Raw genomic sequence first — 14,701 nt, forward strand, 5'->3', positions numbered from 1 at the left:
AATTGTGTTATGTTGTTATGTTGTATTTAATGTTGAAATTATTGTGTGTGCGTTTATATATGTTGTTGTATGTGGGTGTTGCTTTTTTTTTGGGAGGTTTCCCGTTTCATGAACGGATGGTGCTGAAGACTCATTTGTTTTTTAAAAAAAAGGAAAATGTATATGGTTTCTTTGAAACAAATTACTGTTTTACATCTCCTTTTATTTTTCGGGTTTGTTGTAGAGTTTATTGTTTTTTAAGGTAATTTTCAGGTTGTTGAGGCTTTCAATATTGAGAGGATTGCGTCATTGGAGCCTTTTTTCTAAAGTTGGATTTTTGCATTTCTTCTTTGAGCTTTCTTTTCGAATAGATTCGTGTTTCGATTTGTCTACTATGGATTTGTTTGTTTTTGAGGACAATCTACTGCGACATAACTGTAAGTATTTTGTTTATTATTATGAGTGGGAAATGTTTTTGGTTACATTTGGATTGTTTGTTTCTTTTTTATTTTAATAATTATATTATGTCACATATTTATATGTTTGTTTTTAATTTTTAAATCACATAGTTTTAATTATTAATATAAAAAATGTGTAGTATTATGTTGTTTAAGTGTTTTGTCATTTTAAAATGTTTTATGATGTTTAGAATTGGTTCTTGTTTATAGGATAGATTTAGCTATCATATCTACGTATTCTAGCCCTTTGGTGTTTGGAAAGAGTTGAGTTTTGTGTTGCAGGTATTCATACATTTGTTTTGTTTGTTTACTGAGTTTAGAGCCTATTTTAGTTATGGCTTGCTCTAGCCTTAGCTCTTTATAGCTCAGTTCTTTTTTTATGGCTTCTATTAGTTTGTGTAAGGTTGGTTGTCCTCTTCCTATTGTGGCTTGGAAAGCATTATGCCATCCTTCCACTGCGTTACTAGTTTTAGCTTTTTGAGCTAGTGCTGATGTTATGTGTTCCACCGGGGAATTTGGAATTTTGGTTGCCTTCACTGCCCTGACCGATGTAGTAACCCCGGGAGGCTTACTTTGCTCTGCCAGCAAAGTTTGCAGAGTTTTAGCTACTCCACGCTCCACTGGGAACGTGAAGTGGAGGCAAAACTCCAACTCTGTAGCATAGCGGAGTACGTCCCTCAACCCCTGCACCACGGACCCACAAAAAAGTTTAAAAAACCCCACTTACTTTCTCTCTCACGTCTGCGGGCCACCCTCCTCCTCGCCGTGGCGTCTCCTTGTTGCTGTCGTCCTCCTCCTCATTGTCGGTCAAAACCCATACATTTTACATCATGCGTGGACTGCGAGTCCACGAAAGAAGTAAAACATAGCGGGTTGCCGGTTACAACCCCCTATGTTTTACGTCTTGCATGGACTGTGAGTCCACACAAGATGTAAAACATAGGGGGTTGTGACCGGCAACGAGGAGGAGGACGGCAACAACGAGGAGACACCATGGCAAGGAGGAGGGCAGTCCGCAGACACAAGAGAGAAGGTATGGGGCACATGCATCAATGTAGGCTTTTGCGATGCCTTAATTGCGATTATTAAGGAATTGCAATTAAGGAATTGCAAAAGCCTATGCATGTAGGAATCGCTATAGAATAGTGATTCCCAAACATTCCTTAATTGCGACTCGCTAATCGAGATTGCATGCGCAATTTGCGAGTACTAATAGGTACTCGCAAATTGCGCATGCAATTTCAAGGGTGCAAGGGTGTCAAAAGGACACCCTGTTGCACCCCTGAAAGTGATCTGTGCACACATGTTGTGCACACACATGCCCCACGGGCATGTGTTTGTGTAACCTACAACTTTGAAAAATGCACTTTAGTTTTTGCAAATTACCATCAAGTACAAATTGATGGTAATTTGCGTCCCCTATTAGCAAAATCGCAATTTGTGATTCCATCATGCATTGCATTTAAGGAATCACAATTTGCTATTCCTTAAATGCAATCGCAATTTAAGAAATCTCAATAATTTGCGATTTCTTAAATTGTGAGAGGCTGACAGATTGATGCATCGCAGAGCCCTTTTTGCAGGCACAAACGGCCGATTTTTGAGAATTGCACCATTTGCGCTCACAAAAATGGTTGATGCATGTGCCTGTAAGGGTTTTTTTTACCCTTGTTTAAAAAAAATTTGGTGTGACTGGGGCGGAGCGGAGTTTTTTTTAACTCGGTGCGCCACTCTGCATACTCTGTACAGGCTCACTATGTAGCCCTCCCACCAGGTGTCTTCAAAGTAGTTAAGGAAAGGTATTAGTATTGTTTTTTTGGTTTGGTAGAAAAGGCTTTCAATAAGTATATTATAGTGGTTGGCTACTTCTGTTGTTGGTAAGCCAAGTTGCTATTTGTGGCGTAATCTATACTTAGGTGCCGATTCCGATCTGGGTCGGAAAGCACTCCGACCAAGCCGGATCCAGAGTGTTTCCCGACCGAGCTGGAGTCCTGCAGTCCGACCGAGCGTGTACGATGGGGCCGTGTGCTGCCGAACTCAGTTTGGTCAGACTCCCATTGAAGTCAGTGGGAGCCGGTCGTACGACGCGTACATGGGCTCCCATTGACTGAATGAGTACGTCTCGCGCAAGAGCGCCCCCTACAGTGGGTACGTGTCGGTGCCATCTGTATCGTACATGCCTGTGTTGGGGGGACCCTTGGGTCTCCCCCTGTGTCCGAGTCGTAGGGCTGCGGGTGACAGGGGGTCCGACGCAGACCCCCAAAGGCAACCACCCAGACATTTTTTGTGAGCCGGACACTCTGGCTCGCACAGGCTGTCCGGCGCGTGCATCGTACTGGCTCAGTCATAAATTGCATCCATTGCAGGCCACGGTTAGCTTACGACTGAGACGTCAGGAGTGGTTCGGACCCAGAAACGACTCAGTCGGTGAATTTCACTTAGCTCACATCGTACTTGCTCGCTCGTACAGCTGTATGAGTTGGGCGGAGAACACCCATACGGCTCATAGTTTCCGCACCGATTACCTCCGGTGCCCTTCTGACCCGGATTGGAATCGGCCCCTAAGAGTAGATTTTTTAAGGTGCCTTTGGATACTTTGGTTGAAGTCCTAATAGAAACCTTTATTTGCAGTGTGTGGGTATATTTTTAAAATTGACTGAATCATTTCTTGTTCAAAGTCAATTATTATTTTTTGGGGGAAGTAGTTGTTGGTGTGTTGTTTTATTATTGTAAGGTGTTCTATGTAGCTGGTATTTTGCCTGTTGGAGAGTAGTACGTATATGAAGGGAATGTTAGTGTCTTCATATTAGCCGTGGATGGTATAGAGTTGGTAAAAAGGCTTGGGGTAAACTTTGAATGTACCATCCATCATCCATGTTTCACAGTTTTTTTATCATTTGAATGTTGTTGTTGGTGGCAAAGATAATAATTCATTTTTCATGACTGTTATTGTGATGAAGAATGAATTTCTCATCTTTGTGTGTGACAGTGTATTCTTGTAATATTTTGATTTCTGTAAAGGTTTGAGGGGTGGGTGGTGTTAGAGCAGTAGCTCTTTTAGTTCTTACTATTAGCTGTTTCAGAGTGTGGATGGATGGTAGATGTCCTGTTGCATGTTCAGGAACCCTAGTTAGTAAGTTTTTTAATAATTGGGTACTGGTCTGTTGGGAGGTTGTGCTTTCTTCTCTGATGGTTTCTAATGCATCTCCGACCTCGATTTCTGTGAAATTGGGGTGATGGTTGTGTTCCTTAACATTAATAACATTTGTTTCGACTGTTGGGGCTCTCCCATAGCAAGAATTTGATGAGTATTTACTACATTTCCAATGGGTTTTGTTTCCTGTTATTTTCTCTTGTGTGTAAGTATAGCACATGTAGCACAGAATTAGTTTTCCCTTTTGTGATGTGATGAATTTTGCTCCTTCTTCCATGTTTTTGGATCTCTGTGAATATATTTATATATGTATTTATTAATTATAAAGTATTGAGGAGTAAACATGTTTTTATAACTCTTATATTTGAAAATAAACTTACATTTGTCTTGCTTTGATTTTCTTGTTGGATATTATGTTGATGTTTGTGGTTTATTCACTGGCTTCTTTTTTTCTGTTGCTTTAAAAAGAAAATTATACTTTTATTAAAGTGTTACATTTAGTTCGATTATTTCTTTTATTCAATCTTTTTTTAAATTTAGTTGTAAAAAAATACTTACTATTTTTAGTTGATGAAGTTTATTTCGTTGAAGTTGTTGTTTTGTCGAAGTCTGTAGAAGCTGTTAAGAGAATAGTATTTGATAGTTACATTTTACTTTTTTATTAATTATTTTTATTAGTTTACTCTATTTGTTGTTTACGTCATATGCTTACTTTGTTTTATATTTTTCGTTAAAGTTGATTTTGTACTTGTTTTGGAAGTAAATCGTTGTTTTGAATTTTCTAGTTGGAGTTTTAGTGAAGTACATTCTGTGACATATAAAGGGAAACATGCTAAAGTTTTATTTAATTTGTTAATTTTTTTAAGCTAATTTAATTTATTTAGTTAAAAAGTTTTGTTCTTACCTTTAATAAGAGTTTTTCTGAAATAGTTGATTGTGTAGTTCTTTTCCATTCTGTTTTCTGTCTCGCAAAGTTTTGTGCTTTTTGAGTGTTTGTCCATTTCACTGTAAATTTGTGTTAATTAATTGATTGGTTCTATAGTGTTTATTTAATTAGTTAGAGTTCTCTATTGGTTTTTGTTGGTGTAGTTTAAATTTATTGGTTGAGATAGCTTTTTTGAATTATTTGGCAGTTATAATTCAATTTGTTTATTGTTAATTATATTTATTTCCAGTTTATTTTCATTTAGTTTACTAGTGTCATTAAAATGTATGTGTAAATGAATGTTATTTTTTTATATTCTATATAAATATATATGTTTGCTTATTTTTGATAGTTGTGATAATTTTTTATGTTGTATTGTTTGTTTATGTATTTCTTTTTGGTTTTTCAATGTATTTGTTTGTTTTTTAGTATTATTAATTTTGTAATTTTGTTAGTGTTTGTTTGTAATGTTTGGTACATGTTTATTTTATTATATTATTGATAATAGATTATTTTTACTTTTAAATGTTATTTTTTGGTATTGTTTCTATGTGTTTTTTCGATGTTTGTGTTATCGATATTATTTATATCAATGTTTTGTTGTGTTGCATGTTATTTTAATGTTATCGATATTTTTGTGTTCTTTTTTTTGCCGATATTTTTGTTCTCAAATTTTGTTTAACCATATTCTTTTATCGATGTTTGTGTCATTTCAGTTTTGTATATTGGGTGTCGATATTTTTGTATACGATATTATTGACTAAATATTTTTGTAGTTCGATGTTATAGGAGTTGATGTTGTATCAGTGATCCGACTACTATGGAGGACTCCAGTGAAGATGCCACTGGCAACAAAGGTAAAAGAGTCCAGTGATTCAAGACAGAGTCTATGCCACTCTGGAGTGACCAGGAGGCACGGAAGACAAATGCCCACCGATGTTGGAAGATGCAGGAGAGTTGGCTGTGACCTTGGCGCTGCAGCTTTGTGGACCAGGCGACTCTGTGGGAGTCCAGGAGACGTTCATGAGCTGTCACATGGTGGATGTCAAACACCAGGAGGTTGGTGTCCGGCAGGGGCACCCACAAGCCTTGGCTGCGGCAACAAACTTAGCAGATGAAAAAGGTGCAATGTCAGGAGCAGCAAGGGACCCACCACACACAGGTAATTCAGAGCAGGCCTGAACAAGCAGTGGAGCCCACTGGAGACAAAGAAGACTCTCAAGAGGACCCACAGGTCGAAGGCACAGGAGTCCCAGGAGGACCTCGAGCAGCTCACAAATGATGCAAGCCCACAGTGCAGAGGATGTGGTGAGGACAAAGATCTTGGTTACTGGAGATGCTTGAGGCTGGAGCTTCTTGGAGCCCGAAGATCTCTGAAGGAGAGAGTCAACATGCCTTGGCAATGGCAAGTTGATGCACTGCACAGGGGAGCTGCTCCAGCCGTTCTGACGAGGGACACTGGCTTCAAACTTGCTATGGAGACAGGGCATGCTTTGAGGAAGTTGCAGAACCACCACCTGTGTTGCTGAACCTTTCTGAGTCTGTGGGAACTCAGGAACAGCAGACTCGTCAGCTTCATTGCGGTGCCTACAGATACAGGGGAGTGACTCCTTCACTCCAAGGGAGATTCCTTCGGGTGTCTTGTGAACAACCTGTATGGAGCACAGGCACAGACAACACAGAAGACTGTCAGGACAACGCGACCAGGAGCAGCAGGAGTCTTCCCAGTTGCAGTGTCTGTTCCCAAAGCAAAGTCCAATGGAGTCCAAAATGCCCCAGATGGTTGAAGATGGAGTGGATTTGGATCTGTATCTTGCCTCACGATGAATCTAAGGAACCACCCACAGGTAAGCCCTTAAGTACCCTAAGGAAAGGGTTGGAATTATTCAGGGGTCCCTCCCACAGGAGGGGTTGGACAGTGGAGAGGTGTCCAGTTTCACTCCATAGTGGGAGCCAACATCATGCACGGAGGGCACCAAATGTGCCCTTCAAAGCAGTTTATTGGTGCTGGCAAGCGCCACCACCCTGTCCCAATACACTAAATCCTGTCTGGGTGGTGGTCATACCTCCCTGTGACAGGAAACTTATTGTCATGTCTTCCCCTGCTCAAGCTTGGCTCAGCAGCAGAAGGGCAGAATCGTGTCTCTGGTCGGCAGCAGCCACAGTTTGCTGTTCGGGTATAGAAGACTGGTACCGGGAGCACTGATGGCCTCCCGGAGGAGCTTTACAGTGCATGGAATCATACCTCCAATGCAAATTACGGTGTTGGGATATGATTCCAAGATGTTTCATACCAAACACGTCAGGGTTTGTTATACCCAGGTTAGAGATAGCCATCATGTAATGACTCATGACCACTCTATATCTCGTAATGGCTGATGCACTTACAATAATGGGCTTGAGTGTTGTAGGGGTGTCCTGCTCATGCAGGGGCACCCTCACACTTATAACTGAGCACCTTGCAATCAGGAATAAAAGGCCTGCCTTAGGGGTGACTTAAAAGTTTTAAGTTCAGTGACCTCAGATATAAGAAAATGTATGGCTGTTGTAACTGGCGCTAGTACCAGCTTGCACAGGCTGCGATGGCAGGCCTGTAATCACAATTTGAGTGGTCTCCCATTGGTGACATTATACATGCTTCAGCCCATAGGGGACCTCTGGTGTACCTATGCCCTGGGCACCTTAGTACCATATACTAGGGACTTACAAGGGTACACCAGTAGCCAATCTAGGGTGTACCTAAGTACTCACCATGTCCAATTTAGGGGAAAAGCACAGATACTGTAGTCCTGATTAGCAGGATTCCAGTCAGACTAGTCAGGAAAACATAATGATACCAGCAAAAAGTGGGGGTAACCATGAAAGCAGATCCTACTTTCCTACAAAATGTTACAGCAAAACAATTGACGGACTATGGGCAGAGTCCAAGTAAACAATGAGCGATACCTCAGCAGCGGGGGAGCAGGCATGCTGTCTAAGAGGTCGAGGGGCTGCTCACTGGAGCCACTCTGCAGCCTCCATAAGTAGTCCTGGGAGGTGGGAGGGGCTAACAGGAAGTGGTAGGGAAAGGTGCGGGAAAAACTGTTAGTGTGGGGGGGGCGCAAAAACAATAAACTACAACAAAACAGAAAATATACAACAGCAGCAAAAGTATTACAATGAAACAGAACAAATGTTACAGCAAAACAATCGGCAGACTATGGGGAGAGTCCAAGTAAATAATGAGTGATAACTCGGCATCGGTTGAGCAGGCACACTGACCAAGAGGTCAAGGGCCAATAACTCTAAAACATTTACATTGAATTTCTCTATTGTCTTCTCTTATAGGCAAATCCTCTAAAAGCATATTAACATCAGTGAAATACGGAGAAAGAAATTCATTATGGTTACAAATCGCAATATATATTACACAAGAGCAAGTAGGAAATAGGAAGCTGTACATAAGTAGAACCTTCCCCAGCTGACATAGGAAGGTAGCCACAAATGTAGGACCCACTAACCTTGATTATTACTACATACTGTCTAATCATTTTAGTATACACATTATCCTTAAATCCACTAAACTTTCTCTATGTGCTGGTACATCATGTTTCAACTCATTTCTTTTAGTGGTAATTTCAACATTAGCAGTATTGACACGATCTGCAACATTTCGTACAGGAGTCAGTAATCAGAACATCGGTCCCACTAAAACAACTAATACTATTATTAACACTAATGCTATAATTTTAGCATTTGCTACATTCCATCGTCTATTTAGAATAAAACTCTTCCGGTGGTAAAAATCTAGAAATCAGCACATATTTCTATAAACAATAATATTTTTTTCTTTTCTTCTTAAAACAATAATCAAAACAAAATTCAAAATAATCTTCTCAAGTTTTTTTCAATGGTTGATTTTAAAAGTTTGTTTCAAGTTCATGTTAGGTTTCAATTCTCTTTCTTCAACAGAAGTCTCAAAAATGTTCTCTCAAAAAGTCTTTCTATTCAAATCAAGGGAGCTCTTGTACTGCTTTAACCTCAGTCTCTGATTCACTCACAAACATGTACTGGCAAACGTATCGTCACCCAATACAGCTTCATTTTCTTTTTCCAAAACTGTAGCTAAATACATCCAATGAGGTGAGGCATATTTTTGATGTGGAACTCTCTTTCTTGATGATCTCTTGGTCACTGGTGATTCACTTTCAATAGTTTCAAAAATGTATCTTGCCGGATTTTCTTGTGGTTTATGGTGTTTTAATGTACAAGTTCTCTTCCATTGGAATATCTTCCTGAACTCGGTCTCTCTCGCCAACAGTTTTTGTAAAACTTTCTTTACTTTTCACGGAACTTTGACTTGATGTCAAACTCAAACTTGAACTTAAACTCTGATCACCTTTGTCTTTGTCTGCTCTTTTCACAATGAACATATTCTTTCCTTTGGGAGTCCTTGTAACTTTAATCTTTAACTGCAGCTTCTCACTGTTTGGATTAAATACTATTTCTAGCTGCTACTCATGCCTTTGTCTTTGGCACTGTAATAGCTCTTCACTCTGATCTGTCTTGAAACTGGACTTCAGAAATTGCAAGCTCTTCATCAGACCTTTCAATAACCAGAATCTTCACCACTTCATTTTGCCTTTGTGCTTTGACTTCTCCAGTTTCAAATTTCCCAAATTCCCCACATTTTTCACCCCCTCCCTCTGGATTCATGCCACAAACTCGGGCTTGGCTTTGTGCTTGACTTCACACTTGACTCTGGGTGCTTGACTCTGGACCAGCGGATGTAGTTATTGGTTCCCCTACTCTTACTTTCTTTGTGTGAACAGCGTGGATCCACTGTAGCACATCAGCATATTTCACAACAGTGTTCATCATCAAGATTATCTGATACGGTCCATTTCGGTGCTTCTCCAAACAACCCTTCATGACGTGTTTTCAGATCACCCTCCAATCACCAAGAGTAAGGCCATGACATGCAATATCCTTAGATTCTTATATTGCCACAGTCACCTGAAGAGAGATAGATTTTACCATTTGAGCCAGACCCTTTCAGTAATCTAGCACAATGTAATTAGTTATCGGAACTAATGCAGCTGAAGGAACATATGCAAGAATCATTGCTCTTCCCATGATAATCTCATGGGGGATAAACCAGTCCTTATTAGGACTATTTGTATTGTTCATCGAAATAAGAGGAAAGACATCACGCCACTTTAAATCATTTGAAACACAGACTTTTTTGTTTGTTTGTTCTTGAGCGTGACATTTGCCCACTTCACAATACTAAAAGATTGTGGTCGATAACTGCAATTAATCTTTTGGTTGATCTCAAACACTGTGAAGATTATTTGCAAAATCTCAATTTCAAAGTGAGTTCCACAGTCATTCTCAATAGAAGTAGGAAATTCAAATCTGGGCACTAATTCCCTCAACAGCAGTTTGGCAACTGTAAGGCTGTCTGCTCGCAAGGTGGGAAATGCTTCAACCCATTTAGAAAACAAACATAAAATTACCAAGAAATACTTCGAAGCCTTATAATTTGCCATCTCAATAAAATCTGCTTGAAGTATAGTAAATGGATTTTCTCATTTGCCAAAATGACTTATAACAGTAAGTGTACTCTTGCATTGATTATTCAAATAAAAATAACATGCCAGACATCGATCGATCACAAATATCTTCAGCAACATTTCAAAATCCTGTATTTTTCCAGCACTTCTTGAATATTCCAACCAGGCTGTCTCCACCTGCATGAGACCTGTTGTGCAAATAAGCACCTGGAGTATAAAATAAAATCAGGTAAACCACATTTATGCTCAGCATTCACATATCCTGATACTTTTTCCTGTAGCCTAGTCACTCCCATTTTCTTTTCTCTTTTTCTGTGACATCCTCTTGTAAATGTCTCAGCTCGCTCAAAGAAGTCTGCATTGAACCCATAAGGAAGCAATTTATATTATCAGCATTTTTTACTCAAATAGTTCTCAATTCTCCATTGTTACCCTATTGTAGAACTATCTCATCCTGTAATGCACAATATTTTGTCCATTGACCCACATATTTGTTTTCAAACATGACCATATCCTTTCTACTTTTATGGGCTATACATTTGGCAACAGCAATTTCTTTTGGCTATTCTATAGTTTGTAACAAGTCCAGTATGTAAGCATTAATTATTTTATAGGGGCTCCTGAGGATGTCATAAAACCCTTTTGTGACCATAGTTGACCACAGGCATGGACAACTCCAAAACCATGCTGGCTGTCTGTATAAATCATCACAACCAAATTCTCTGATAGGCAGCAAGCACTTGTTAATGCAACCAATTCTGCCACTAGTGCTAAGGTTATGTTTGACAGAGAAGATGCTTCTAAAATCTCAGAAATGGAACATACTACATAGGCAGCTCTTAAAGCTCCATATTGGTCTCTCAAACAAGAACCACCAACAAACAATGACAGATCAGTTATTTCCAAATGTATTTCTTTAATGTCTGATCTTGGTTTTCTGCATAACCCAATCACTTGTATGCTGTTGTGATCTGGTTCATCATAAATCTCAGCATTTTCTGTGCCTTCACAACTCTTGTCTGAAATAGGAAGCAGTATTTCTGTGTTTAAGCATTGCATCTCCTGATAGAAATGTTCTCTGCTGCAAGTATGATGTGCTCGTAATGAGTCAGTCTGATGTTGGTTATATGTATTCTTGTTCGGATCAAAGGGATTTTGCCTAAATGTGGGACATATACATCTAAAGAATGGCCCATTACAATCTCTTCACTTTGTTCAATGGAAGTGCAAATACCTATAAATGATTTCAAACAACCTGGAAGGCTTACAGCAATTGGATCCAACACAGCAGGAAGATATGCCACTGAGCACATTAAACCTCCATGTTTCTGTGTAAAAATTGAAAGTGCACATCCATTTCTCCCATGACAGAACAGAAAAAAATGATGAATTGCAAACAGGCATTCAGAGTATGGCCGCATGACACAAACTATCTTTGAGGTTCTTAAATGCATCTAAGCACTCAAAAACAAATGGTACCAGATCTTGGACATCAGAACATGTCAACCCTGCTAAAGCTTTAGCAAACAAGGAAAAGTTTAGAATTTACTGATGAGAGCACCCAACAATTGCAAGAAACATCCAAACCTCCGTCTGGATGGTTGGCTTACACATTTTCTGAATAGTAAAAACACTTTATTTTGAGATTTTCCTCAAACCATTTTCAATATGGTGTCCATGATAGGAGACTAGCTTCTTACAATACCGCATGTTAGTTGGGGAAAACCTATGTTCATTATCGGCTAGATGATTCAGCAAGGCAATTGCATCAAGTTTACAGTCTTCTTTTGTGTTAGGTGCAACCAGTAGGGCATCAATATACTGTACTAAAATGTAATTGCATGGCAATTTCAAACTCTTTCTTCATTATTTGACAAAAAATTGAAGGACTTTCAATATTCCCTTTTGGGATTCCACTCCACTCAAGAACATTATCCAAAATTGAAATGCAAAAAGAAATTGTTATTTCTCATCCAAAGGAATTGAGAAGAATGCTTGACATACATTGATAACTATGTATCATTCTGCTTCTGATGGAATCTGAAACAAAATCACTGCTGAATTCAGTACCACTGGACAATGTAGAACAACAATCTTAATAATATTGTGCACATCCTGTACAAAGCACCATTTGCCATTCAACTTTCTTTTTAATTCCCACAAAGGGAGAGATAAAAGGAATATCAAGTACTTCCCGAAGAATTCCTTGATCAATTATTTTTTCTATCACTGGTTTCATTCCCTCTTCTGCCTCTTTTGTAAGGCTGTAAGGTCTAGTTCTAGGTAATATTATATCTGGTTTGAATTTTATTTTGACTGGCTTTGCTCTTTTAAATAACCCAATCTCTTTTCCACTAAAATCCCACACCTAATCTAACTCAGCTTTAAAATCTGGTGAATATTGGTTAAATAAAGAATCCTCATCTTGTGTTTCAATCTCAACACCATCAGGTGCACAATAAATCACACAATTCATTTTACATAGTAAGTCCCTTCCCAATAAGTTCACAGGACATATACAATTAACTGGTGCATATTTTCAATATGGCAAATTTTAACTGCAACATCTTCTGCAACCTGATTAACAATTTGCTTATTGCTGATTCCTTCCTAGAACTCGGACGTCTCTTCCTGAGAAAGATTAGTTTGGTACTTCCACACAACAAGCTGTAGAATGGGTAGCCTCTGTGTTGACCAACAATTAAACTGGGGGCCTTCTCTGTCAATGTATGGGCCACTTTAGTCAGCCTCCAGGACTGCTACAGGTATGAAATCCTCTTCCCCCCCCAGACACCATCATTGTGAATGCCTCCCTGTCAACTCATCATTCAGAATCAATGACTTCTGCATGTGTAAGGTATGTTTTGCTGCATCATTGGGGCTAGAGTCATTGACATTCAAAATGATTTCTGACTTCGCATATTCTATTCAGAATTTTGCATATTCAGGAACATCACATACTTTCCTTGCATCTGTGGAAGCTGGTCCTCATTCCCCTGATTCATGTTAGGACTCTAATGACATTCCTTCTTTCAGTGCCCGATCCTCCAGCAGAAGTGAAAAGCTATCTTCTTTTTCATCATTTCAACATCCATATTCATACCATCACCTCTACCACCACCTTGCATCTGCAATTCTATTCATACCAGACTGATCAAAATTCATATTTGAACCCATTTTATCTGAAAACCTTTTTCCAATTGCTTTGTTTGGGCAATCATCAAATTCTCCTTAATCATTTTCTGTTCATCTCAAGATATATACTACTATATTTTGCTAATTTCTATATCTCATCTATGCTCCTTGTCTGCCAAAACATCTCATTCTACAGAATGTGGTTACTAACATCTGGCCTCAAACCATTCACAAAAGCAGACACAAATCCTTTGGTCTCATCTTTTACCAGATCGTCCACTCCACTATGTCTCTTGTAAATGTGCGGACGGTTCTCATAAAAGGCATGCACTGACTCTTTTCACTGTTGTGAAAAGCCGAACAGGAGCTCCAATCCAATTTGCAGGAAGCTTGAAATATGCATTCTTTCCACACATATAGTAAACTTCAGGAATGACAGGGTCATTTATGACAAATATCTTTTTTTTATACTCTAAAACTCAAATTGATGTAAACATTCACTCCAACCCATCATCTGAGAATTCCAACCATAAACCTTTTTCCCTGCAAAACATAACTTTCTCGTACGTACTGATACCAATGTTTGATCTGGAAGTAGAGAAGGAGCTGTGGAATAACTTGATCATAAGCGTGCTGCCAGCGCTGTGGCAGGGACCAGGATGCACTGAAATCTGGGACGTAACGGGCTAAATAACGTTGGTCTCTGGCCCCTGGCCCTTGGTGGATATAAAAAGAGGTTGCTTGGTGAGAGATGTGAAATTGAAGACGGCTGTCTTCTTGGGCAGCACCAGGATCCAAAGACATTTATTTGGGACTGAACCCAGAGCTTTGCGGAAGCATTCAGTCTAGAAATCAATGTGGTAATGGCTCTTGGCTCAGTAAACCCACTCCGCTTCCCTCACCATCGCTGTTTTCTACCCTTGTCCACCCCTCCTATCCCCTCCTGCACCAGCTGCCCATGGGTACCAAGAGACCTTTGGAAGGTCATTAACATCCGGAACAGTGCCCATGCGAGTTATGCCAAACCACACCATCACTTCTGCACCCACAGCTCTACCGCATCCCTACCCCCTGCCCCTGTGGAGCTCAGCGGCTGGACCAAAGCAAGGGCCACAAAGGTCAAAAGGTCAACAAGAAGGGCTAAAACAAATGAAATATAAAGAAAATAAGCGGGCACAGGTGCAATTGGAGCAATAGAAGCCATCAAAGTGCCACTCCTCCAACGTCTCCACAAGGTAGCCGAGGTGACAGGGTATATGGGGGTAGCCCAGCCAGGGCCTCTCATTGCCCCACACATGCATTCTTCTGTGCTACCCAGTTTTTCAACCTAGTAGCCTCCGGTTGGTCAAGACCTCAAAGAGCTGAGGGCAGAGCTAAGCTCCAGTTCTTTTGAAAACCTTTCATCAGCCTCTGCACCTACTCATTCCTGCCCCACGACCCCTAGGCAGCAGCTGAACCACAGAACAGAGCATTGAGTATAGAAAGGGGCACATTC

Source organism: Triturus cristatus, chromosome 3_1, assembly GCF_964204655.1.
Source record: "Triturus cristatus chromosome 3_1, aTriCri1.1, whole genome shotgun sequence".
NCBI lineage: Eukaryota > Metazoa > Chordata > Amphibia > Caudata > Salamandridae > Triturus > Triturus cristatus.